A 25,820-nucleotide genomic window follows, 5' to 3' on the forward strand; every position below is an offset into this window, starting at 1 on the left:
TAAGCTACATTAACATGGTAATTTTTCATCTTAAGCACAGAAACAAACTTGTTTCTCCAGGAAGTCAATCGGAGTCCCTCATTCCTAGACAAGGTGTCAGTATGTGTTGTCAATTTTGTGCCACACCACTACTTTTTAAACTGGAAAGCAGATTTTTAATTATCTATGGAAATACCTTCTTCTTATTTTAATGGGAAAATATCAATGATGTAAAACACACGGCAGTACCACTCCTCTGACGCATGGCTCCCACTGCAGGGTTCGGTGCCCCTCTGGGCGCTGGGTCCCGCATCCTCGCTGGGGGTCGGGGCTCCACAGAAACTGACTGGTCAGCCTGGAGGACATCTAGGCTCCTTCCCAGTGGAAAGCAGGGCTCTGGGGTTGAGCAGAGGACCTGGGTACAGATAGTTTTTGTTCTTCACATGCTAAGATATTAGAGTTGACTGGGGCCATTTCACTCTGGCATCGTGCACTGTCTTTGTGATGACAAGTCAAGAAGAAGGGGGATTCTGGCCATCTTGGCAACAGTCCTTTGGAAAATGGGAGTGTGTCTTTGGTGGATACCTTCCAGTGCCTCTTTCCTAACAACGCCTATCTTTCTGAACCTGCCACTCAATCTTGGAGCACTCCCATGGACCAGCCCTCTCCCTCCTGCACACCCTGTCCAGGGCATTCAATTAACTTATTCTGGTTTCTTCATTTGACATCTGCTCCTCCCGGAACTGCACTCAGCCCCTGTGTGTCACTCTACCACCCGACCTGCTCACGGAGGCTCCGTCCGGATGCACCTCCGCTGGGGAGAAACAATTCTGGACTGTGTGATAGCTCAGGCTTCCAGAAATGCCATAGACTGGGCGGCTTAAGCAGACGTTTATTTTCTCACAATTCTGGAAGGTGGACATCCAAGGTCAGGGCACCCACACAGCTCGATCCTGGTTGATCAGTGACTGCCGCCCCACTGTGCACTCACATGATCTCCTCTTTGTGCTTGTGCAGGGAGAGAGAGTGCCTGGTATCTCTTATAACAACTCCAGTCCTATCATATCAGGGCCCCACTCATGTAACATCATTTAACCTTAACCTCCTCGGAGTCCCCTTCCCCAAATACAGCCACATCAGGAGTTAGGGCTTCAACGTATGAATTGAGGGTGGGTGCGGTCCAGTCCGCGGAAGACTCAGAAAACACTAAGGCTCATCTCAGAAACAAGTATTCTGAGATTTTATTTACTCCAACATGGGGTTACTTTTGCTTTGTATTCTGTCTTCCATCTGCAGGTCTTTGGCCCTGAAATGCAGTGGGAGCATGCAGTGTTCACTTCTCCAAATGCAGTGGCATCATAGAAATAGCACTACTTTCAGATCCAGAGAAAGATCCCCACCCAGTGATGAACAGTGACTACTTCCCAGGTGGAGGCGCTGGAAGGAGGTTTCGTGGGGGAATGCTGTGTGATCTGGCATTTCCTGTTCTATATACTTTACAAGCTTTTTATATTACGAGAATGGACATACATTCTTTTACAGATGAAAAGACAAAGGAAGCATAAATATGGAAAAAATAAACTGAAAAATCTGAAATTTAAGGGTATTTGTTGTGGATATCAAAGCTAAGGGGTAAAGGGGCACCTACCTTTTGGCATGCTGTCCCAGCAACTCTGAATCAGACTCCCCAGTTTTCCTACGTGTTTTCCCCTTTTATCTTCTTTGTATGATTTTAAGGCTGGAAAGAGATTCCTTAAGAATTCTAATAAACTATTAATTATTAATAAACAAAAAGTTGAAAATTTTTGGAAACAAAATTTTTGACTTATTTTTTCAGCCTTATTCTTCCACTGTGTCTCCTGTTTCTCTGTGTATTCTTTTAAAGAATATAAACTGCATTTTTTTAGAGACCATATAGAACAGAAGAATACTGCCTGCTTTTGAAGAAACCTATTTAAAACATCTTAGGTCCTGTAGCTAGTTTACGTCATTCCAGCTCACGGGAGCCCAAGAGAGATGTGGCTACTGGAGAGGGGAGGGCTGCGGACCTCTGTCTGACCCTCCGGGAGCTCCAGTCAGGTGACTGTCACCCGCTAGCTCACTTTCCCTGGCTGGGCTGCCGTGGGTGTGCACGTCTGTAACGTGGGGACTGAAGATTCAGGAACGTCTGTCCTCAGTGGAGTATGTGCTTGGAAGCCTTTGCTCAAGAAAGCATCACGCATCAGAGGTACTCAGTAAATATCTGGTAGATGAATCAAATTGGTAAAATTATTGACCGAACTCATAGATATACGACATCTTTAGGAATTAAACTTCAAAAAGTTATCACAGTTCAAAAATACTAATTCAAAGACCTCGCTTATTCTGTTGTCCTTTTTTCACTGGATTACAGAAGGGTTGGGAGGATGGAAACTGTCCGGTTATCAGAGAGGAAGAGAAAACCAGAACATCTTAATAGGCACCAAATGCAGCAATTATGTTTTAATTGAATCCAACAGTTTGTGGGCTGTTAAATGACTTGATGTCTTTTAATACTCCACTGGTAGATGCTGAGCAAACAGTCTGGCCTCTTGTCAGAACAAAAGAGACCGCGTTACCCCATGAGGCCAGCCTGCTTTCTCCAGGGTATTTTTAGACACGCAGGAAACACTGAAGACTAAGGAAGTCGGAATGTGGTTGACCTTTTACCTGCAGTGGACCAGAGCTAGTGTCCCTGTGATCCCGTGATGTGGGGCAGAGCTGGGCAACTCAGTTTAGACACCAACCCTTCTTCGCATTTGCCCAGAGGCCCCACCCTGCAGTTTTGCAATGTCCTATAATTACCTCAGACATCACTGAAGCTAAAACAGGGCACGCCAAACTTTGTATTTATAATGAACACTTTTTAAGAGTAATGCTGAGAATTCTATCCTAGTCCTTGACTGCAGGGCCAAACGGGATAGCAAAATGGAGGCGGGCAAGTTACCCCAGGAGGTGTGGCCTCCCAGCAGGCACCTCATGAGGACAGTCTCAGAAAAGCGCCTCAATCCTTCCAGGGTCTGGTCACACACAAAAAGCAATTCACCAACTTTTCCCGCTCATAAGTACAGGACAGCATAATTATGCTTTAAAGCCTTTCTTGCTCAGCCATTAAATAACTTGGATAATTTTGGACCCAGTTCATAGAAAATCTTATATAATATATATTTGCTTCCTTCATAGTTGTAAACCAACAGATGATATCATTTTCCTTTCCTCTTATTTAATCACATGAATCAGAATCAGGCTTTTAATTCACACCAGTTACTGAGCACCCAGAAGGCACCTACAGACATTTTGCATATATTAACTGAAAAACACAAAATTACCCTGCTACCCTAAGACTCCCCTGACAGCATCTCCTCTCTGGGCCCCCTTTTCTTACTTGGTTATCATTCCCCAGCTGGCGGAAATGATTTTGCAAATGCAGCACCGACAGGTGCCGCGTCACTTCTGACGCCAGCCCCATGGCAAGAGCTTGGTCTTGTTGCTGCACAGGATGCTATGAGATGCTGTCTGACACTCCCGGCAGTGTCTGTGCCCGGCTCCTCCTCAGGAGCTCTGCCACAGCAGCAGGGGGAAAGGCCCCGAGGGGTGGGCTAGCAGGCTGCCCACTCCAGACCCCAGAGGTGAAGCCACTTCAAACACCACCTTTCAGCGTCTACAAGAGCGCCCAAGGCTCTCACTGCTGCCCTTCCCTGGGGGGCATCCTCTCCAGAATGCGAGAGTAGCAGCAGCTTGCCCATCATGTTTCAGCTCGCCTGGTCATTTCTCCTAACAGCCCTCATTTGCCAAGTGTCTGCCAAGTGCCAGACATTTAGACAGAGGGACACAAAGGTAACCAACGCAGAATCATCTGGAACCTTTACTCAGGAGCTTCTATTTATTTGGATTATTTTGTAGAAAATGCATTACTCTCTTCTGAACATACCCTAAAACCAAAAATTTGTTTAGAAATGATAAATTCAAGGGGAACACACAAGAGAGTTTTATTTTTCACTTTCCTCAATGTTGTGTTATTTCCACCAATTGGGCTAGTAAAAATTAAAATTTAGTGTAAAATGAATCATTTAAGATACAAAAACCTTGACTATACTCTTGCAATAAGGGCAAGTCTCAACTCAATCACACCCTCACCTCCCTGTATCCAGCTGCCCTATGGACACCAGCTTTCCATCATGAAAACGAGACTGCAACACACATGGGGCACTTTTCCTCCACGGAGGGTGCCCCAGTTTGGAATCCCACTTCTGGTGGGTCTAAGCCAGCATTGAAACAGTCCTTGGATAACGCAGACACAGACACATGCATAGCCTCTTATTTCACTTATACCTGAAGTACAGAAACCGGAGAAAAGCAGTCTATGTGCCTCGGGACACTCAGCATCTGGGCGGCCGGAGGCGACCCTCGGTGGGGGCACACAGGATGCCTCCCTGCCTCTGGGTCACAGCACTGCCACACAGGGGCATTCAATTTGGAGATCCCACGTGTCACTGTGCTGACACCTCCGGGAACAGAGCCTCACTGGTCACGTGACTGAGAAGGCACCTGGACAGCCTGGGGGCCACGGGGGCCACGCACCACCCCAGCCACACAAAGGCAACTGTGAGAGGGCGCAGACGGGGGCCCAAGTGACGTGCCCATCCCTAGTCCAGGCCGGTGCTGGTCCCTCTGAGCCCTGGTGTTTGGCACCATATCTGAACCCTGAGGCGGCCACTCTGTCTGGGCCACTGTGCAACCCTCCCCTGTGGCTCTAACGCAGTTTTTTTGCTTAGAACATAAAATTAAGTAGACAGACAAAAAACGAGTCTATTACAACAAATCTGCACAGCTCTCGCCATAGGCAGGACAGTGTGGCTGGCGAGGCCCGGGGCTCCCAGCTCAAGGTCAGGGCTGGCCGCCCCCCACACCCCCAGCTCACTGCAGATGTCAGGCAGAACACTTCGCTCCTCCAGACCCGTTTCTTCATTTGTAAGTCGAGCGGGTGGGACAGACGATGCCCCAAAATCTTTTGGGTCTAAGTTCCTGTTCCTGAGTTAATTTGTTCAAGTCTAAGAGGCATTCGAACCAAGAGCCCAGGTCTGTGGCTCAAGCCAGCTTCCTTTCCGAGATACGTGCGTACAAAGGCGGCCTAAATTCACATTTCAGACACCGACTGTGTGAGGCAGACACGTTGCCCACCTGTCCGCGTTGGGACGCCTGCCCGGCGTGCATGCCTGGCTGGGGCCAAAGGCGATGCGGGAAGCTTGCTCCTGCTGATCTCAGGGCCTTCCTCTCTGCACAGGGGCCTGGAAAATGCTCCCATGTCAGAAAATACGCCAAAAATACATCCAACGCCAAAGCAAAAATTGCTCTGCTTTTTCTAGTTTCCTCCAGGTGAGAAAGAAGAAAAATCAGGCGTTTCATTCATAAGGACAAAATCTAACATCTTTTGCTAAAATGACAAAACTGTACACTCATACAAGGTCCCGGCATGGCTTCACATTTGATAGACACATCTTTGCACTACAGTTCACATCTTATCTGGAAGATATCAAGTCCTTTGGCATATGAAAGGCCTTATAAGCACAGAGTCAAAAACCAACAAGGATTCTCCTCTTGTTCTTTAAATTTCCTACTAAAGCAGAAAGGCTTACAGGCAGGCCACCCCCTGACACGGCACCCTTCAGGAAGGCAGGGCCTCCATGAGGCGCTGGCACAGAGCTCCCGGCAAACCTAGAAACATGTCTGATATTGTAACCTGGCTGACGTTTGTTTTAGAGCAAGTCTCCTGTCACGGCCTGGCACTGGGTCTGCAGAATTCCTTAAAAGACGCTGGGCCCAGCAGGCAGTAATATATCTTACGTCCTGGACGTTGCTGTAACTCTTGAGGACTCATTCAAGTTCACTTAAGGGCTTCCAGAAGTGATGGGGTGGGCTTGCTGGGCTGGGCTTGCCTCCCCTAGACACTAAGCCATCAATTAATAGGCAAGGAAGGGCTCTTAGAAGACAGGTCTGAGAATACATTTCATCAGTCCTTACTGTTGTTTTCTTTGGTGTTGAATCTCCCATTCAGTTTTTATCCCCAAATTCCCCTCTGAATTGAACACTGAGGTGTGGAGCTGACACGCTGCATGACAGGACGGTTCTCTAACCAGGCATTATGGGCCTGCCTGATTTCCCCTGCATGTCAGTGTCCGGGGCTGTGTCCTCATGTTCTCCCCGCCTGGCCCCAGTGGTGTGTGACCTCACTGAGAGCAAGGACAATGTCCCCTAGAGGCTGCTTCTCCCTCTGCCACTTTCTAGGTTTGTAGCTTTTGCGAAACATATTTGTAGGATTTATTGTGCCAGAGACCAGGAATTACAGATAAGCATAGCCAGTGGACAGCGGGCTGCACCCAGAATGGACCATATGGTCAGGAACCCTGGGGCACCAAACGGGGGAGGTGGGGGCCCTGCGGAGGCCAGCCAAGGCCTCCGGGAAGCAGTCCCACCTCGGCTGAGACTCAAACAGGCGCTTGGTGAGCCGGGAGGACCGTGGGACTGGGGGGCAGTGCATGGGGAGCGGGGAGAGGACATCTCTGGCCAAGACGGAAGGGCCCAGTCTGAGGGCGGGCGGCCACCCTTCCCTCACATAGTAAGGGTGGCGATGGTAAGTGCTGAAGTACGTGCTGAGCTGGGCTGCGCAGTGATTCCTGCCACTGCCCCACTGCCCCACCGCCCCACCTTCCAGGGGGTCCCCCATAAACAGGACCCTAAATTCCACTCAGTGTTCATTATCTCTTATCCAAGTGCCATCCGCACCTTTATTTGGGGGCCCCGTGGAGTCTCTTCACCAGCCCATCAGCAAGGTGGCACTTGGGGCACGCTGACTGTGCAGTGGGCAGCCTGCTGCATTTTGTAAATGGTAACAGCAGCCTCTGCGCCTGGCACCATCAATCCTTTCAGGTACATTTGTGACTCTCTTCTAATTCTTGCAACCTCTCAGTGCGGGACTGCACACTATTGCCCCTGTTCTGCAGGTAAAGAAGCTGCAGCTCAGAGAGGCTGGGGTCACCCGGTGGCAGCTGAGGGGCAGCACCGAGCCCAGAACGTGGCCTCCAGCCTGGGCCTGCAGGCTCTCCACGCTTCGCCGCAGCACAAGGGCGAGCACACCAAGCCTCTCTCCTTCCTTGAGCTCTTGCTCTCCTGGGGAAGGTGGAAGCTCTACTGGAATTAGGAGTCACGCAAATGCAGCTTGACCGGCAGCCTCAGGAGGCAGAGTGCACGACACGAATGCCAACAGACCACAGTCCCTGCGGAGACGCTACTAGGACTGTGCTTGCTTCGGGGAGCTCCCTGTTCCCCCATCACAGGCGGCTCTCCGTGTGCTGTAAGATGAAACTGAGGCGAAGGTGAGCTGTGCGGCAGGCCCGGCGGGTGGAGCCGAGGTGCATTCACTATCGCCGTGGTCCCTGGAGCAGTGCTGTCCTCACCCTGCAGGCTGGGGTCACACTCAGGTAACTTTCTTCTGTGGGTAGCATAGGAGGAAGCATTTCAGTTCAGGCGGCTATGGATTCACTCCCCAAACTCTGCGACAGGAACTCGTGCAAGCCCCAAAACTTCATGCCCGCTGCAGCCTACGCATGTGGACAGGCCGGCCCAGCCGCCCCCTCTGAGAAGGGCTGTGATGGGCAAAGGTGCCCACTGGGCTCCGGATCCCACTGGGCCAGGGGGCAGTGAGGTTGGTGGGACAGCCCTGCAAATCAGAGCAGGAAAACAAGGGCCAGGAGGTGGGCATAGCAAGGAGCGGGGGCCGGACGCCCCGGCACACTTCCATTCAAGCTTCAATCTTTCCATCAAGGTCCTCCTTCAACAGCAAGGATGCCTAACCTACGCTGGTCAACCCTCTGCTCTGGCCGCAAAGTGTCCTGGAAAGGAGAAGAGGGCTGTGAAGCAAGGGTTTGGACCCAAGTCTTCAGGAGGAGGCATGTTTTGACCCTGAGCTGCAAGATTCCCAGTGTCAAGGAACAGGAAAAAGGAAGCGTTTGGTTTTTGTTCTTAAACATACGCTGCAATTTTATACTGATGGCTTCCTCCTTCCCTCATCCAACCCCCCACCCCGCTGTGTGGAATACCAGCTGCACCCACTGTATCCACAGTCACGGAACCTGAGGCTGTTTCCATTAGACTCTACACTCTGTGGGGGACAGACCGGGCCAAGGCATGAGACTTCCCATGAGCAGAAAAAGGAAAACAGGCACATGAGACCAGCCCAGCGTTTGGGCATTCACAGCAGCAATGACTCAAACAAGACTGTAACAAAGGGGGATGTGTGACTGGGTCAAAAATGCAGTGACTTGGTTGAAAAAATCAAAGGGAAGTGAATTGGATCCCTTCCGGCCAACGAGAGATGAGGGCCGTGTGCAGCCTGGTGGCAGCCTGCCCTCCCTTGGGGCTGCTTGAGGGATTAGGTAAATATAAACATCTTCAAATAACCCAAGAAGTGAGAAATTGAAAGCATGACAAGCCGGAGATGTCATGGGTGATATATTTAGAAGAGCTTAGTTTGCAAGCTAGAATCACAGAGCAGTGAGTTGCAGCCAATGAAAAGCATTTAAGGTCAAGTTTCTGTCACTGCACGGGGTTGCAGCCTTTGACAAAAAACCAGAAGAGACCCACATTCTCCAAAGAGCAGGCGACAATTTTAATAAACTGGCTCGTTCACCACTGCCCCAATGGCCAGTTTCCGCATCGAGACAGCTCAGGATTTCAAAGGGAAGTGGCTTATGAAAGAACTGCCATGAACCCAGAAGCATTTGATGGGAAAACTGCTAGACAAGGGGAAGCTGGCTCTGTACGCCACTTAGCTGCACGTGTTTTTCAAGTGGGGGCTTCTCAAAAACGGTAGGCCCTTTCAAACCAGATCCTGCTGCAAAGCCCTACACTTGCGGAATAGGCTTGGCCTGCGGTCAGCCAAGCCCAGCTGCCCTGGAGCCACACGGCCACCTGGTTGGCAGGGCAAGAGTGACGCTCACTTCACAGGGGAGGAAACGGGGACCTGGGGAGGTTGAATATATCAATAGGATTGCGTAGCTGTCCGTGCAGGACTCAGATGGGAGCCCTGTTTTAATTCGAAGCCCATGCATTTTTTTTTCTAGGCCACGTGTCTCTCAAAAACATCAAGTCTGAGCTCAAAGATGTAAAAGACCTGAAATGATTCCAGCTTTCTTGGCTGACATCATCACCTGTCTCCTAAGCTGCTCATCACTACCACAGCCTCGTCCGCCTCTGCTGGGGCACTGCTCACCCCACGCACGGGACTTTCCAGAAGGCTCCACGCACACCGCCTCTGTCAGCCCTGGAGCGGTGATCACATCACATTCCCGACTTTTCCCATCAGGTTTTGCTGTTGACCCTTCCTTCCGTATCTGACTTGCCTGACTCACAAGACTGCACACCTTTGGGTGGGAGAACCTGTGGGTAAAATTGTAACATTTCCAGAATATCTCGCCTGGCTTTAGTGCATCTGCGTATCCTCAGGGGTGGAGAGGTCATCTCCGTGTCAGTGGGTAATTAATTACCTGCACAACTGAGGGCATGTCTGAACCTGAGAGTTTAAGGGGAGGGCCTGGCTTGGTTGCTTCCTCTGGAGCAGGGGAGAGAGACAGCCCTGGACTACAGTTTGTAAGCAATAAACAGGTTTTAAACTTCATTTCTCCCTTTGACTGATTTTAGCTTTTAGAGGTATTTTGCCCCAGGATTTCCTTTTCCTGGATTTACAGAACCACTCACGGGTCCCCTTTGTGAACCACCTGCCTTCCCCCACCTCCGGGCACTAAACTCACACACACAAGATGCTCGCTAAGTACGAACTGAACCCAAAGAATTGGTTATTCTTGAATGGCTCTGTTCTCTATGGGGAATTGTTTCTGGCACTCGGTAACTTGAGCACTGCAATGAGGTGCGTGATACGATGTGAGAAATTCATCAATTTCATAGGACAGGACACTTCAGTTACATGAAGTTCGAGTTGCTGATTTCCTTTAATTAAAAAAAAATTCTATCTTAATTTAATCTGCTGTTTTGCCAGCCTTCCCCTCTCTCATGGGGAACAGTGGGAATATTGTGACAGACAAATAATAATAGCTAATATTTATTGTGTTTATCGTGTACAGGAAACATTCTAAATTATTTATATTTATTATTTGATTTATTCCTCATAATCACTCTCCTCAGTTTACAGAGGACGAAGCCAAGGCACGGAGCAGAAGTGTCCGCCCGAGGCCGCACGGCCGGCAAGCAGCAGGCTCAGACCCACCCCAGAGGCCACGTCTTAAATTCATCACTTGGTACAATTACAAAAACAATTATTCTGTACTCTTTTTTTGATGTGGTTATTGAGATGTAATCACTTCACATGACTTTACTTCAGTTTTCACAGACTCTTTGAGATGAGGGACATGGTTCTGGACACAGCACGGCACAGGCTCCGTGACTAGAGCATCACCTCCGCTGAGGCCGCCTCCGTGGCCTCTTCTAAAAGTACCATCCTCAGGTGTTTTCACATCTTTCTAGAACTCAGGATGTGCTTTAAAACAAATGTTTGCAAATGCAAAATATATGTGCCTAAACCCATGCCTTTAGGAGATATAAATGCACCTGGAACGTGGCTGGCACCTGTTATTAGGTCACTGAATATTTGATGGCCAGTGTATGAGTGAGTGAATGGGTTGCCTAATAAAGGAATCAATGATCAAAAGTTCCAGAAAGTGAATGACTAATAAAGTTATGAAGTTCGAACTGATTTGGAGAACCTGGTAATAAATGAACCCAAAGAGGAATAAAAGGGCAGCACGGTCTCACTTCGCAAGAGTCATCGCCCACCTGACCCGCTGTAGCCATGTCTCTATCAAAATGCAACTGATATTTTCCAAAAGTACATTGTATGAAGTCACTTTAAGAACGAATAAAGCCCCCAGCCAATCGTAAGGGAACCTCAATGAGCTCCCACCCAGAACCGAGGAAGGAAGCCTACGGTCAGGGTTTTATCTTCACTTCCCATGCTGTTCAAAGAGCCACATCATGACTCTTGCTCAAACATTTGCAAGGAAGTATTGTGACTGTGAAAGTGGATACTTCAAATGCCTAAGCTAAATATTTACTTTCTGCCTTTCTGATTGAACAATTGACTTTGTTCTTCAGCATTTAGGCCAAAATCCTTAAAAGTCATAAAACATCAAGAAGAAGAGGATATGGTTTTTCACTAGATAGTCTAAACTTACCAGTTAGCAAAATCTTCACAAGACAGAGTTGGACAATTAAAAAATGTTAACGCATACACAACTTGAAAATAAGAAAAGAAAGAGAGGAAGGCGGTGGCCATTTATTCTTTTTAGCATAAAAACACACCTCTTCCACTTCCCTGTGTTTATGTAATTAAGACTTGCTGAGCATTTACATCCATGTACATTATTATAACAATAACCTCAATTGCTGACTTCAAGTAGGATTTACTTCAAAGGGACCCTGGGGCTGGCATGCATCGATTTATCCATTTTCATAGCATCCCTGTTACGTGGGCATGTGACAAGCATCTTACCTCTATCACATAAGACTAAAACTGGAGGTACTAGGAGTCACATAGCTGTTAACTTGTGACACTTAGCCTAGAGCTCACGTCTTCCTTTAACACAGTGAGGTGTTCCCACTAGGTTCTCCTGCCTTTATGTAAATTTAGGCAGGCAGGGCGGGAAAGGCTGACCCCTGGGCAGACCCCCAGAAGGGTTTGGGGGATTGGATCACCTGACCCAGCAGCAAGAGACAGAAAAGCAAGGCTGAGAACCATGTGTATTTTTGTATTTTGGATGCATTCATTGAGCAACATGCAAATTCCTGTTAACAGACCAGTGAGACAAGTGGCAGGAGAAAAGGTGGGAAACGAGTGTGCTCAGCACCAGCTTCTTTGAAACCTTGCCGGCCCCACGGCAAGGTCAGCCAGTCAGAGCTCCCCGAGGGGTGTGGGAGTCGCTCCTGCGGGCGGGCCCCGAGGGGCAGGTGGCTCTGTGCCAGGAGGCTACGGCCAGGTGTCCAGCTGTTCTGAACCCACCACAGTCATGACACGGGAACGGCATGTTCTTTAGGAGCAGAGCCGCCCGAGGGCCCCTGCTGCAAGTCACCAGGAGGCTTCTCTCCCACCCGACTCGACTGAATCACTTTCTTTCACTGGCTCACATTACTGGTGGCAGGTTCCACCTGTTTCAGTATTTGGCTGATGACAGAGTGACCCTGATTGCTGAGCAACGTGGGCAGCTGAACAGGCTTCTGGACTAGCTGTCCTCACCGAAGGGGTCAGGACGTCCCCCGGGTCAGGAGACGGTGTCCCGACAGGCCCGTCGTCCAAAGCTCAGCCAGGGCTGGGTGCAGGCCCCGAGTGAAGGGCAGCAGGAGAGGAAGAAAGACTGAATCACAGCAAGAACACGGGGCCTGAAGACCCTGAGGAAGAGCAGCCCTCCAAGATCTCCAAAGCAGACGCCCGAAGCAAGCCCCCCACGAATCCCGCTGACCCTAGAATTTGCTGGGAGGAAACGGGCTTCTGCCAAATGAGGCACCTTTGAAAGAAGAGAGAAAATCCTTTTCTGCCACCCTGAAATTCTCTTCCTGGTTCCCCTCACCCTTGCCCCCCGTGCAAACACCGTCACCCGTTCCGCGTGTTGACCGCTGTATTCCTGCACGTAATGCCAGGAGTGCAGTTCTCCCAGCACAGCCCCCGAGCGAGGGGAGAGCTCTACCTGTTCTGTCTTCACCTTGCGAATCCACGAGAAGGGTGCCAGCTCCCAGGGAAACCGGGACCGATGTCAGGCTGTGGTAAACAGGTACCCGCAGAGCAGCTCAGGAGCCCAGGGCTCTTAGTCCGCCCTTGCCACATGCCCTGTGTGGCCTTATGCTAGTGACTCAAGGGCTCTCCGCTTGCTTTCTTCCCATCACACCTGCTCACATCTTCCTCTCGATGCTGATGAATAACAGGGAGCCAGGCACTCAGCCTGGAGCTGCTGTTTGCCCTGTACCTGGCCACGCACATGAACTGCCCTGTGTCACCCCTGAATGACACTCTACCCTGTGCCCTTCTCTGGGGTGAGCAGACTCGCAGGAAAGGAACACAACGTGGGCAAGGCCATCAGACTCCAAGTCAGCCCTTTACAGCACTTATAATAATGAACGGTCTTCATCTCTCTGACATCGAGCCCTTCACTAACAGGATGTATAATATAGAACAAGAATAATTTCATGACTAAGAATTATTTCAACTTCAGAACTGTCAGTGAATTCAATGATTATGTGGCCTTGTAATTGTGTATTATGTCTGAATAATCTGTGACTTTCTTCATACCTTTCTTCAGCTGCTACAACACTAAGAGTTTCCTGATATTAAAACACCTGTAGTTAGGGCAGAACGTTAAATGCCACCATGACTCAGTATTTCCCTGGTTGAGAAAGATGTTATAGGTGACCTTCCATGAAATGGTATTTATGTACTTCTTATAATCTTTAAGCTCATATTACTACTAAATTTTCATCCTCAGCAAAACTTTGAGGAAACAGCAAATACATTAAGGAGGCAAATGTCACTGTATCTCCTTATCAAATGGGGAAAACGGCGCAGAAAAACGGGCAATTCACCATAAACCACACGAGCCAGCATGTTTCACGGCACCTCGCCCAAGATCGTGGAGCTGGTCAGAGAGGCCTCCTGCCCACCCCCAACCAGGCGCCCCCAGACCCACACTGCTCGTTCAATTCACACCGCAGAGGGCTCACCCCTTCACTCAGCAAAGACACACTGAGAACCTACCAGCAGGCAAGGCCCGGAGCAGAAGGCAAATTCCCGTGAGCCAGAAAACATTAGGCTCCTCTCCTCCCAGTGGGAGAAAAGCTCAGGAGTGAAAATGAGCAGGGAGTAGGTGAGGAGGAGCCTCAGCACAGGCTTCAGGCCTGCACACCCCGGGCCAGCCTGCCCCGCCCTTCAGCGTGTGGTCTTGGGCTTCTGCTCCCTCGTGCATGAAACCGAGCGCTCCTCAGAGGGTTCCGTGGGACTGAATGCATTTCTTTTTTAAAAGCAGCCCAGACAATGGTAGCACGTACTACATCTGCCAACCAAATTGGACCAAGTGGGAGAAGCACCTACGGTCCATTTCTCATCATCCTCCATCAGACAGATGGTGGGGCTCACCCCCTGCCTCCTGCACACAGGTGGGGAAGCTGTCCAGTCACACGGGGCCCTCGAGGCCTCACTCAGCGGGCTCCTCACACTCCCTCCCTCCCTCCCTCCCTCCCTCTCTCTCTCTCTCTCTCTTTCAAGCCTCCTTTCTCCATAAACCATGCCTTTGAAATTCCCTAGAGTCTGTGACTCACCCACTAGGTCCAAACTTGGGCACATTCCTCAAGAAAAAACTCAGAGCCTTGCATTTGGTCCATGGTAAGATACCAGACTAGCCCAGAACTGCTAAATGAAAAAACAAAATAAGTGCGTTGAGAGCTTTCCCAACACACTCTTCACCTATCGTCCCCAAAATTCATTTAACCCTTAATAATGTGGAACATGACATGAAAAGCGACACAAATCCCAACCCTCGTGAGCTCTCCAGAGGACACAGATGAATATGTGAACAGAGTGACAGACATGGAGACACAAAGGCAACTGGGGCTATTTAAAGACAGGCACCTGTTCAGCAAGGCTTTAAGGAAGCGCTCTCAAGGGAGATGGGGTGATGGGCGGATTCAGGGTGGACAAGACAGAGCAGAGCCGCTGGGAGACGGCAGGGAGGGGCCCGCAGCAGAGAGCAAAAGGGAGGAGATTCGGAGACTTCCCCACAGCACCTCGGTGCCCACGTGATCAAAGCGAACCCGAGAGCTGAAAAACTCCGTCAGAAGGCACGCGTGAGTATGCGGCACACGCCTCCCCCACAGGCTCATCTGCATCAATCAGGCTATGAATCAGCTTTCTATTTACATTTATCACCAGTGGGGAAGTCAATGTCCCAAACCCAGGGCCAAAACAATGCCTTCAGAGCCCAGAAGTGGACGCCTGGCCTCATTCAGACCCCGGAAAGGTGGAGACCTCGGGGTGATGGCGGAACTCACCTTCAACTCCCAGAACGAGAGGAGCTCGTGGACTCAAGACCTACCTGCAGTTTTTTGAACTGTTTTTGTAAATGTTTTTGTTAACATGTCTTGCCACATGTGATTACAAGTATTTAATGTGTAGAAAGCTGGTGATTTTGCTTTTTGGATGATGATGCTTCATACAGCCACACGGCGCTGTCAGCGGGCACTTTATAAATACTTGCTGACTCAGCTGGGTCATAAGACTCACACACGTGTCTGTGTCAACAAACCTTGATTCATTTCTCCACAAAGGCCCTGCAGGCTGCATGGGTGACAATTTGTACAGTAAAATAGTAATTTTCCTTTAACAAGTTCATTTATGTGACAGGCACGATTCTGGGTCTTCAGTCATCATTTCTAATTGCCCTGACTGAGGAATCCCACCGTGTGATAGAGCCGAGGTTGTTATAAAGGAGAAAACAGGGGCTTAGGGAAGAGAAGGGACGTCCCCAGTTACACAGATGACGCCTTAACGAGGCCGTGAGCCGGCCTGTCCGACTCCAGGTGGCAGTCGTGGGGTTTTGCTCAAGGGATCAGATGGATCACATGAAGAATCTCTTAAACCTATACCTCAAATTAGAAAAGAAAGAAAGAAACCTGTATTTGTAGACCTGTAAATAGTTTCTCAAATATAAAATTCAGTGAAATACACAGTACATTAGCCTCAACAGTCACTGCAAAAGATTGCAAGCAGACCCCTATGCCAACCTAAGAGCCCTTTGCCCAAGAAAGATGCAAAGGAGGTGAGATTCCTTCAGGCCCCCCAGACACCGTCCCACATGTGCCAAGAGCCCAGCTGTCCAGGTCTAACACCAGCAAGGCTGACATGTTTGCAGTTCAAGACATGGGTTTATAACCCCTGGCAGCCAAAATAAACCCTGCTTGCCAAGGACATCTCACAGAGGACAGTAGGCAGGACCCTGCGGGCACTGCTGCTCAGAGGGGTGGGTCCTGCCTACCTGCCTGCCTGCCTGCCCAGCCCCAGCTCACCTCTCTGGGCAGCACCCCGGCCCAGTCCCGTCCAGCCCCCCATCCACACCCCTGCTCACCTCCCTGCCCACCTGCCTGCCCAGCCTCCCACCGAGGAAAGCGGCCACAGAACTGGAGGGGCTGCCAACCTTGCCCAGCCCAGACTCGGGGAGGCAGCCTGACCAGGAGAGACCTGGGACCACAGAGGCGGCAGGAGGCCCCCGTCCATGAGGGCGGCTGGCAGGTCTGGCCTGGGCGGCCGGGCTGAGCAAGGACTCAGCCAGGCTGGCTGAAGGCCAGCTGCCTCTCCCCACCCCGCCTGGACCCCAGGAATACCGCCCCCCCCCCAAGAGGACACGTTGGGCTGACCTGGGTGCCGGGGGTAATGCTCAGGGACCAGTTAAATAAGCAAGTGTGGGTGAGGCTGGGGAGGCAGGAAGCGCCAGGCTTCACCATGTGAGAGGGAAGATCCCGGCGCAAGCCACCACCAGCCCAGGTGAAACCGACGCAATGCTGTCACTAGAAATGAATTACAAATCTAGAGAAAGGGGGGGAAATCCTGAAAGAACCTCGCCCTTCTTAAAGAAGGCATGGCAGCAAAACCCAAACCGATTGTATTTTCTAGGCCACAAACATTTGATCAGACTGCAAATTCACGTGGTGCTCCGCCCCACACCTCTCCTCCCAGACACCCCTCCGTTCCTGCATGACCTGATTGCTACAAATATTGATTACCCATATTTCTGAATATCTTGCTCTCCCATAGCTTGAATCTCCAGGAAAAAAAACAAATTAATAATGGTGGTAATAAGTACATAAAGAGACAACTTTTTTTTAAAAAAAGGAAGAGAACTGAAATGTCTTTAGATCTGAGTTCTGATTTCCTCTGGAGGAGGATTTCTTCTCACGCTGCCTGTATGAGCCCACGCTCGTCGTGGCTTCTGTCCAGTCCCTGGTTCCCTTCTGCCCCTGGAGGGAGCAACTACTCCTCGGCACCCCCAAGCTCACCCTCCCCAGGCCCCCCACCAGCCCACTGCCTGGTCAGAATGCTGATCTCTTCATGTTCTCCTCCTTAACATTCTTTAGTGGCTACCCATGACCTAGAACAGGGGTTCTACATTTTGGGACATCTGATAAGATCTTCGCTATTTTCACTCCTTGAAAGTAAATCACCCATAAATAATAAATCCTCAGTTACAAATCCTTGGCCTACAGCTAGGTCCCCAGGGGAGTGTGCGTGCACCCCAGGGGTGCCCTAGATGGCCTATGGGATGCAGAAAACAGTAGTAGCACTTCCATTTTTATGTATTCTTAATCTTTAACAAAACTAAAGAGGATATAAATGGAAAGAAAGTGAACTAATACTGAACATGTGGTTGGTACTGTACACTTGTCTGTCTCCATGTAACATTTCAAAATTCAGTCCTTTATGAAGTGCACACTTGGTATTCTTTTCAGCTAGGTGAAAAAAAGTTTACACTCATACCCATTTGCCAGTTATTTTGTGTCAACATAGTTTAAAAAGTTGTCCAGCTAAAAGATGACTTACACACTTTTCCTTTGCAAACGACAAGTTCCCCGAGTCATCTGACCTTTCCGTGACAACTAGGGGCTGCCAGGACCGGCAGATAGTTCCAGAAAAATAAATACTTATACTTGTCTCTTCAAGGTGGAAATGACATTTCAGTGGAAACTAACTGCTTCCTAAATTAATTTGCTATTTTGCAAATGGGTGTGGTAGGCGGCCTTGAACTTGCCCCACCACCACCACCCCCACACCTGCCTCCTACTTTCCACAGTCTTCCCTCCACCTGAGTGTGGGCCAGGCCCAGGGACTCACTTCTGACAAACAGAGCACAGCCGAAGTCACTTCTGAGATCATGTCACAAAAAGACTGATTTCGGCTGCATTTGCTCTCTGTGTGGAGAAGGCCATGGGAAGGAGTCCCTGTTGCTGGCCAACAGCCAGTAGGCTCTGTGGTCTGCAGACCGGCATGCGGATGCGCTTGGAAGCAGGTTCTCCCCCAAATCCAGCCTTGAACTGAGCAGGGCTGACAAGCACTTCCATTGCAGCACTGAGACAAAAAAAACAAAAGCTAAGCCACTCCTGGATTCCCGACCCAAAGAAATTATGATGAGCAAATGTCTATTGTTTTAAGCCACTAATTTGCAAGATAACTTGTTACACAGCAGGAGACCTTGGGAATACTGCTCCATCATTAATAGGCTGATGGCTGAAAATAATGTAAATGTCTTACTTAAAACCAAGAAACAATCAAAACCCTCTCCTATATATATTTTTTAAAATCAGAAACAGAACTTCCTAGCCTATTTTAAACTTTCCCAGATAAAGACTGTGCCTGGATCTGGACCAGCTGCTAGAAATACAAGCTGGAACACCTGAAAAGTTTGCAAGAATGACTTACTGATACCAGAGAAGACGGAAAGCTATTGATTAAATTTCAAGGAAAACCTGAGCAGGATGCTTGAGGTTAAAAAACCAGCGTCATGATTTAGTCCTGCCAGTATTTCTGCAAATGGAACTCTGCCTCCTTGTAAAGTATCTTGTCTTGATTAAACACAGAAATAAAAATAAACTGAACTTAGAACCAGTCCTTTAAATCACTGTCAAAGTATTAAACCAGTATTTTCAAAACTACATGACATTTTCAAACACATTGTTCATTCTAATATTTAACTACTTTTGTGGGAACAAAAATAAAGATGTATCTTTGAAGATTACCCACAATCTTATTTATGTGTATTTGTAAAAGACTAGTGTGATTATACAAGTACATAAAGAAATAAATATCCATATAAATTATTAATTAACCACATATTTAAAGATATTTAAAGAGTATCTCCTCAAGTTATTTTTACTGTCAGGTATATGCAACTGAAAATATTTATACAACCCCCCCGCCCCAAAATTTTTAACCCCCTGACCTCAAAGATCAGTCCAAATGCTTTCCACTAGTTTGCACAGCTCCCACCTCCGTTTCTAGTCCTGCACTGCGAGCCACTTGGAATTCTCAAGACACCCTTGAGAGAGCTTAAAAGCACATCCTCCCCGAGAAGGCCTTCCTTCCCACAAGGGCCCTGCCCTGTGGTGTCCACTGCAGAATTCCTGCTCATATTTCAGGCTCAGCTTGCTTGTCCCCACTTGTGTGCTTTCATGGCGCCTTGTGAGCCTGCCAGCTCAGGGCTCACCAGCTATGATATAGTTCACTCACCACCCCAACTGCTTCTACAAATGGTGTCAACAGCAATAGTCAGTTACCAGCTGTAGAACACATGAACATGTGAATTCATATTTTAGCTCACTTTTCTCGGAACTCTCATTTTATCCACAGACTCAACAAGTGGAGAAGGGATTCTCTCTCCATCTCATCCTGGCCAGATATCTGGATACCTCACCACCAAGATTTAATTCAATAGATTTTTTTTTTCAAAGGAATTTTTAAACTGACGTAAGGACCACAACCAGCACTTCTGAGATCTCTGCAGTACTGTGTAAGCAGCACTGTCCTGTGGCAAGGAGCCAGACTACCTCAGTTTAAACCAACCCTGCCTCTTGGGCCCCTTAAGTAGCCTCATTGTGCCTCAGTTTCCTCATCTGGCAACTGGGGAGATAATTAATGTATACTTAGGTGGCACAGAATAAAGGTTCAATATATGTTGGCTATTAGCCTGTTGCCTCTGTGCGGAGACACTAAGCGTGCAAGGAACAGGTGCTGAGTAAATGCCCCACGTGAGCACCCAACCAGCATGGGCACACGTGGCTCACAGGTGGAGGGAGCACAGACGGGCAGGGCTCCTCTCCACTTTGTTTTTCTTGCTGTAGCCCCAGTGCCTGGCGCACAGTAGGTTGCTTAAATAACGTTTGTAGATTTATTTCAGAATTCCCTGTACATTCCTGCCCTGTACAAATTTGAATTCACACTGTGGTTCAGAGCACCCTTCTGGAAGCATTCTCAGTGTATCTATTGTCAGAAGCAGGATGTGAGGAAATGTGGCTGATGTTGCAGGAAAAGCTGAAAAGGAGACAGGAGGAAATTACAGTTCAATAGGGACCAAACGTCTATCGGTAATTTAATGGGAAATGATTCACTAGAGCAGTATTTACATAGAAATACAAAATGTTCCAGTGGTTCAGAAATAAAAGGTTTATTTAAAAACAAGCAAACAAAAAACAACCTTGGCAAATTCTATGGTAGTATAAAAACTGCTACAATTAAATTAATTCTATTTTAAGATTGCAAATGACAAATTTGCAAATATCAAGGTGGTTACTTAGCATAAGATAATAATTTAGTGGGTTCCCATAAATAAGAAAGTTAGAGGTTTGTCTCGGGGACTTATAAACTTTCATCAGGTGGGCACTTCACTCCATCTGCCCCTTTACATCTGCACATACATCCACCCTCTTTCTGGCTCCTGACCTCCCTCTCTGGCTTTTGATTGTCCCATACAACAGGTAAGTTTTCTTCATTTGCCAGAGAAAAAAAGGGCAAAGCCACCCCACCTCCAGGCATCCATTATTCCAGCTCACTGGCCAGAGGTGGGGAGTTTCTCTTTCCTCTTGGGTCCCTGAAGGGCGGAAAGGAAAGCACCACAAGCCAAACAATATCCACTGGCCACACCCAGAGGAAAACACCCTGATTTCTACTCGGACACACAGACCACCCCCACTTTCTCACAGCTTTTGCGTAGTATCCTGTCTCATATGTTTTCATTGGACATTTTATCATAAGGGTTTTATCTGTTGATCCATGGACTTTATAATGATCAGTTGTGTCTTTATATGAAATAATGATGCAATAATTTACTTATGTCCTTAAAGATTAACATTCCAAATGTTGCTGATTTTAAAATATAGTAATTATTCTCTTCTTACAGTCTGTTACTTTTAAAAGTATTTTTCTTAAAATAATTGCCAGAAATTGGATTAATGAATGAAATGGAGAGAACATTTACATAGCACTAGTTCTTACGATACATAACCAAACACATGCTCAAAAAGTTGCCCCAATTTTCAGTGTCCCCAGAACTGGTCACCTACCACGGCCCCACCATGTCTTCAGCAGCACAGAGTACTATGTGCAGATAAACTTCTATTTGTGATGGTCCCTAAATATTCTCACCAGTTCACAATGGCCTCATCAGTCCTACTCCACGCATACCCTGACTCACCTGAGAGAACGTATGTGTGACCGGCTGGCACTGTCCCTAGCACGTGATGGACGCCCACTGAAAGCCAGTAACCCTCCAGCTGGGTCAGTGACGCTCTGCTTGGTGCTTCTAGGGAAGACCACCTGTGAAATGTTGGCTTTGAGCAAAACAGTATAGAACAAAGATAAGCCAAAATATGCTTCTAGGGCATTTCTACAAAAAACTGTACAGAAGAGGAAGGACTTACCTTTTTATCTGTCTACTCATGTGAGCTTCTCGTATCTATTTTGGCAAACAGAACCATCTGAAGGAGTATTGGCACGGAAACCTACTGGCATTATCAACGCCCCTCCTCTAAGAGTATTTTTGTTTAAAGAGCAACCAAGCCCACATTGATCAACGGCATGCGTCAACGCCCTGGCTGCTTTCCTAATGACCTGCAGAGCATTTTTTTAAAGCAAATGTCTGGGCCCCACCCTAAGTCCTCCAACGTGAGAATGCCCACGGGTGGAGACAGGTGCTTGCAACTTTTTAAATCTCCGCAGGTGATTCTGACGTGGACCCATGATGGGAACCAGTAAATCAATGGCAATGAGGGCTGCATAGGGTCAGTCATTCTTGGTCCTTCACTTTAGGTTGGAAACAAACTTCATCAGGCTGTTCTTGCTCCTTTCCCTCTCATGTCTCATGCAGACCAGTCTGCGGCAGAAGCACTCCCTCTGGGAGCCTGCTGTGCGTGGCCCCTCCGCCTACCCTCTGTGCATCAGCCTCTGGCCCTCCAGCAGGTGGCCTTTGCTTCTGTAGGCTGCCAGGGGCTGCAAGCAGAATGTTCAGGGTCTCCCTGAAGGACGAGCAGGTCCCAGGGGCTAACAGATCACTGCCACATTTTCCAGAATTCACCCAATGCCAGGGTTCCACTCTGAACCTCCTAGTTTCCAGGAAAAGGTGCCATTGCTGGGGCTCCTTCCTACCAGTAGCTGTCTGTTTCCACATCGCACCTTCCTTCCTAGACCACACGCTTGCTGAGGGGAAGCTCTCACATACCCTGTACGGCTTGTAAGCCACGGAGCCTCTCACTTAGCAGACAGAAGGTAGCCCAGAGCTGGCAAGCGTGAGGGAAGAGCTGACGTGCCCTCCACACCTGCCCCACGCTGAACACCTGGGAGGCTGTCAGTACATTACCCATACCACCTGTGTCACACCCCCGGGAAGCAGGGTTTAACATTCCCAATTTGCAGGCAAGAACAGAAATTATCATCCCATGACATTCTCTGTCCAAGACTGTTTTTAGGCAGGAACATAAAAGAGTATGAATTTATTCCCCTTTTTTGATCTGCTGCCTGGTTTTCTTGATACAGTTTACCCTCAGCTCACAGCTAAGCCTGCACACCCCTTGTGTGACAGATGTATGGTCACCGAGAGATGTTGGAAATGATCAAACAGATGAGGTCTAGCCCAGACAGAGGCCCGTTCTCTCTCTGCATTGTTCATTACCATAAGATCTTGGTTTCCAAATCGGATTATGCCATTGGGCTGGGCCCTGAAGATTCCGTTAGGGCCACGGCTGAGCCATTTTTAGGTGATGAGCTTTAACATCCAAGGAGGGAGACACCCTGAACCCCCAAACTTGTGCCATGGGGCTGCTGGAACGCTCAGCATAGGGAGTTCTAGAACGTTCCATAACAGGGCTTATGACTTGAAACAGAATCATATAGGAAGCTTCTTCGGAAATGGCTTGTGCCGTCCTGGACTGTGCGCTGTTAAGCCGCACTCACCCAGACAGCTGAAGGAAAAGGAAAGGGCCATTCCCCACTGCTTCCGCCTTCACTGAGGAGCCTTCAAGGTCACCCTGGGGCTGGACCCCCGAGGGCAGAGTGCACCACAGGCAAATATTTCCCCAGCCTGAAAAAAATCACTGGTGGGCAGATGCAGAGGCAGGGAGAGCTTCCTACAGACTCAGAATTCGGTGCTCAGTTCCCCAAGGGCCCTGAGTCACTTCCCTGAGGAAGCGGCTTGGTTTATACAAACCCCAGGGAGAATCCCATCAGGGTGCAACATCAGTGGGCAAGTACAGAAAATGCTGAGCGCTTCCCTACGAGCAAGCCACCTTGCTCATTCAAAATCTGAGGTCATAAACCTTACAGCTGTCACTCTTACCTTTTGCAAATGAGGAAGCAGATGCTCAGAGGGGTTAAGTGACTTGCCAGCAATCACACGGCTACCAAGTAGCAAAACTGTGGCTTACAGGCAGTTCTCCAGAACTTAATTCAGTGTTCAGTTTATAGGAGGGAAACAGGGAACGAGAAGGCTGAAATTTAACTTTGTTCTAAAACAAAATGATTTATCATCTAAGGAATAACATAACTGAAGATGCACAGAGATGAGAGTAGACAGAAAGATGCAGTTTTTCTGCTTTAAAAGAGATCCTCAGGCAGGAGGAGTAAGTAGGCAGTAAAAGCCCACTCTTCGGTTTGCAGCTGGTTATCATAGGAAAGTTTGTTGACTTCTGTGAATCTGACATTTTTTCATCTGTAAAATGGACCTACTCACTGGGTTATTATAGGATTTAAATGAAATGATTCAGATAAACTAGCTGTATTCCTAGGTAGGTGCTCAGTAAATATTACTTTCCTTCCTTGAAACGGCTCTAAGTTAACCATTATTCTTATCTAGTCACTAAAGAGCCCTCCCAACAACCTTTAATTGATGGATTTGGGGCCTGTTGCTGTGTTTATTTGCTTATTTGTTTATTTTCTGCTTTCTCCCTCTAGGATGTCAGCTCAGAGGACAAGTCTGTTTCTGTCCTGATCCCCTTTTTATCCCCATTTCCTGGCACAGGGCCTAACCTATAGTGACAATTTTTTAAAAAATAGGCAAATAACATAAGATAATTTAAAATTTCATAGGGAGAAGTGAAACTGCTTTTCCTCACTATTACTTTTTTAAGGTAATATTTTATTAATTCCTTTGTCCTAAATATATCCTATGTAAAGAATATGGTTATATGTATATTTTATGTATATATATATATATATATATACACAAATATATTCAATGCAGTATGTACTAGTAGTTATAATGTGTGTACTAATAAGTTGTATGTTATATGTAATATAATGTATACTAATGACATATGTAGCATGTGTATATAATACATGTAATATATGTATAATAAACTTTATTTAGATATCAAAACAAGGGATATACAAAATATGAGAGAGTATCTGCCATTGGAGGGGGTAAAAGAATAAATACTTGATTCCCCAGCAGACAGGATGACCATCAGCAGAATCCCAGACACCTGACTCCAGAAGAGCCACAGAGTCACTGCTAACAGAGCAGTCACTCCCCAGAGGAGGGGTCACAAAACATTCTTCCGGCAAACACTGCATTTGTGAGCCACTGCCCTATTATAACAAGATGCTGTGTTGGCCAGCTTTCAATAGATATGTCATTAATAACCCCAAAATCTCAGTGGCTTTTCAACCTGTATTGGCTGTGGCCCTTCTCCACACCTTCTTCATCCAGAATGCACACACGCCAGGCCTTGCGGGGACGAGGGCCAAGCTTCTGCCCAGACGGGCACGTAGCTTCTCTCCTCTGGCAGAGCAAATCTCAGGGCCAAGCGACACCAGAGGCAGGCAATCCCAGAGAGGCCCTGGGAGTCACCCAGCTACTCGCCGGCATACGTGGAACTTGTAAGAGGGGCAGGGACTGTGAGCGATGAGACAGTGTTCTGCAGGTGCACGATCTCTGCTTCAACAGGGTTTCGGTTCTGGTTTCTGACAAACACACGAACACTTGCTTTCTATCATTTATGTAAAGTATTTTTTCACAGGCTGCTGGAGAAAGTATTTTAAAATGCCCTGAAGTGCCCAGAAAACCTACCATCCATTTTGGAGGGAAATGCAATCAATAATAAACGGTCATAACCCATCCTAATATGCTGAGGCTCTTCCAAAGATTACGGCACGTCTAACTGGTCTGCATATTTCCACTCGGATCCAGAGGTCAGCTGTGTAATAGCAATACTTCAAAAGAAACAAGTGGCATCCGTGCCCAGACTGTGTTCCTTTTGTTCGGCAATAGTTTGGAGTTTTCCCACTGTGGGTGCTAACATCAAAGTAGAAGGAAATTCCATCAGCAGAGCCTGCGCTTGACTAATCCTGTTGTTGCCATGTTGAAATTCTCCATAATTTTGAAGAAGTGATTGACATTTTCATTTGCACGGACTCCGCCAATCATATAGCCAGTTCTGCTCAGAATAGACGTTCCCTCCCCTGGAACAATTTCTCGGACCCCTCCCAGAAAGCCAGGTGCCCCTCCTGGATGCCCTCAGAAGGCCCTGCAGTTACAGCCCTTGATACCCTGTACTGGAATTTTCAAACATACTGTCTTTGCTTCTGGCCTGGGGGTTCTTTGAAAGCAGGAATAATGACTAACTCATCATTACATTTCTAGCATCTACTACCCAAAGAACATCTGACAAGTGATTATCAGACATGGAGGCACCTTCTTAAAATTTCCAATTTTGTGTAACTTTTTCTTCTGCAAAAAAAC

At 48.0% G+C, this 25,820-nt stretch overlaps 3 long non-coding RNA genes across 11 annotated transcripts in view; 1 reads left to right on the plus strand and 2 right to left on the minus strand.

Moving 5' to 3' along the window:
* Positions 1-22,570, minus strand: part of LOC108409146 (uncharacterized) — a 162,402-nt gene extending 139,832 nt beyond the window's left edge. For all 9 annotated transcript variants that reach the window (XR_012125762.1, XR_012125760.1, XR_012125763.1 and 6 more), the window contains exons 1-2: positions 21,508-22,570; positions 21,282-21,417 (exon numbers count right to left, since the gene is read on the minus strand). This is a non-coding gene — a long non-coding RNA (uncharacterized lncRNA). The remainder of the gene's footprint in view (positions 1-21,281; positions 21,418-21,507) is intronic.
* LOC118970739 (uncharacterized) lies at positions 7,507-11,241 on the plus strand. The gene is made up of 3 exons (XR_005058820.2): positions 7,507-8,862; positions 9,117-10,307; positions 10,391-11,241. It is a non-coding gene; the product is annotated as an uncharacterized lncRNA (long non-coding RNA).
* Positions 11,799-13,784, minus strand: LOC140846553 (uncharacterized). The gene is made up of 2 exons (XR_012125764.1): positions 12,747-13,784; positions 11,799-12,566 (listed from the first exon to the last, which is right to left on the minus strand). It is a non-coding gene; the product is annotated as an uncharacterized lncRNA (long non-coding RNA).
* Positions 22,571-25,820: the final 3,250 nt, after the last annotated feature.

This window comes from Manis javanica, chromosome 15, assembly GCF_040802235.1.
Source record: "Manis javanica isolate MJ-LG chromosome 15, MJ_LKY, whole genome shotgun sequence".
Lineage (NCBI taxonomy): Eukaryota > Metazoa > Chordata > Mammalia > Pholidota > Manidae > Manis > Manis javanica.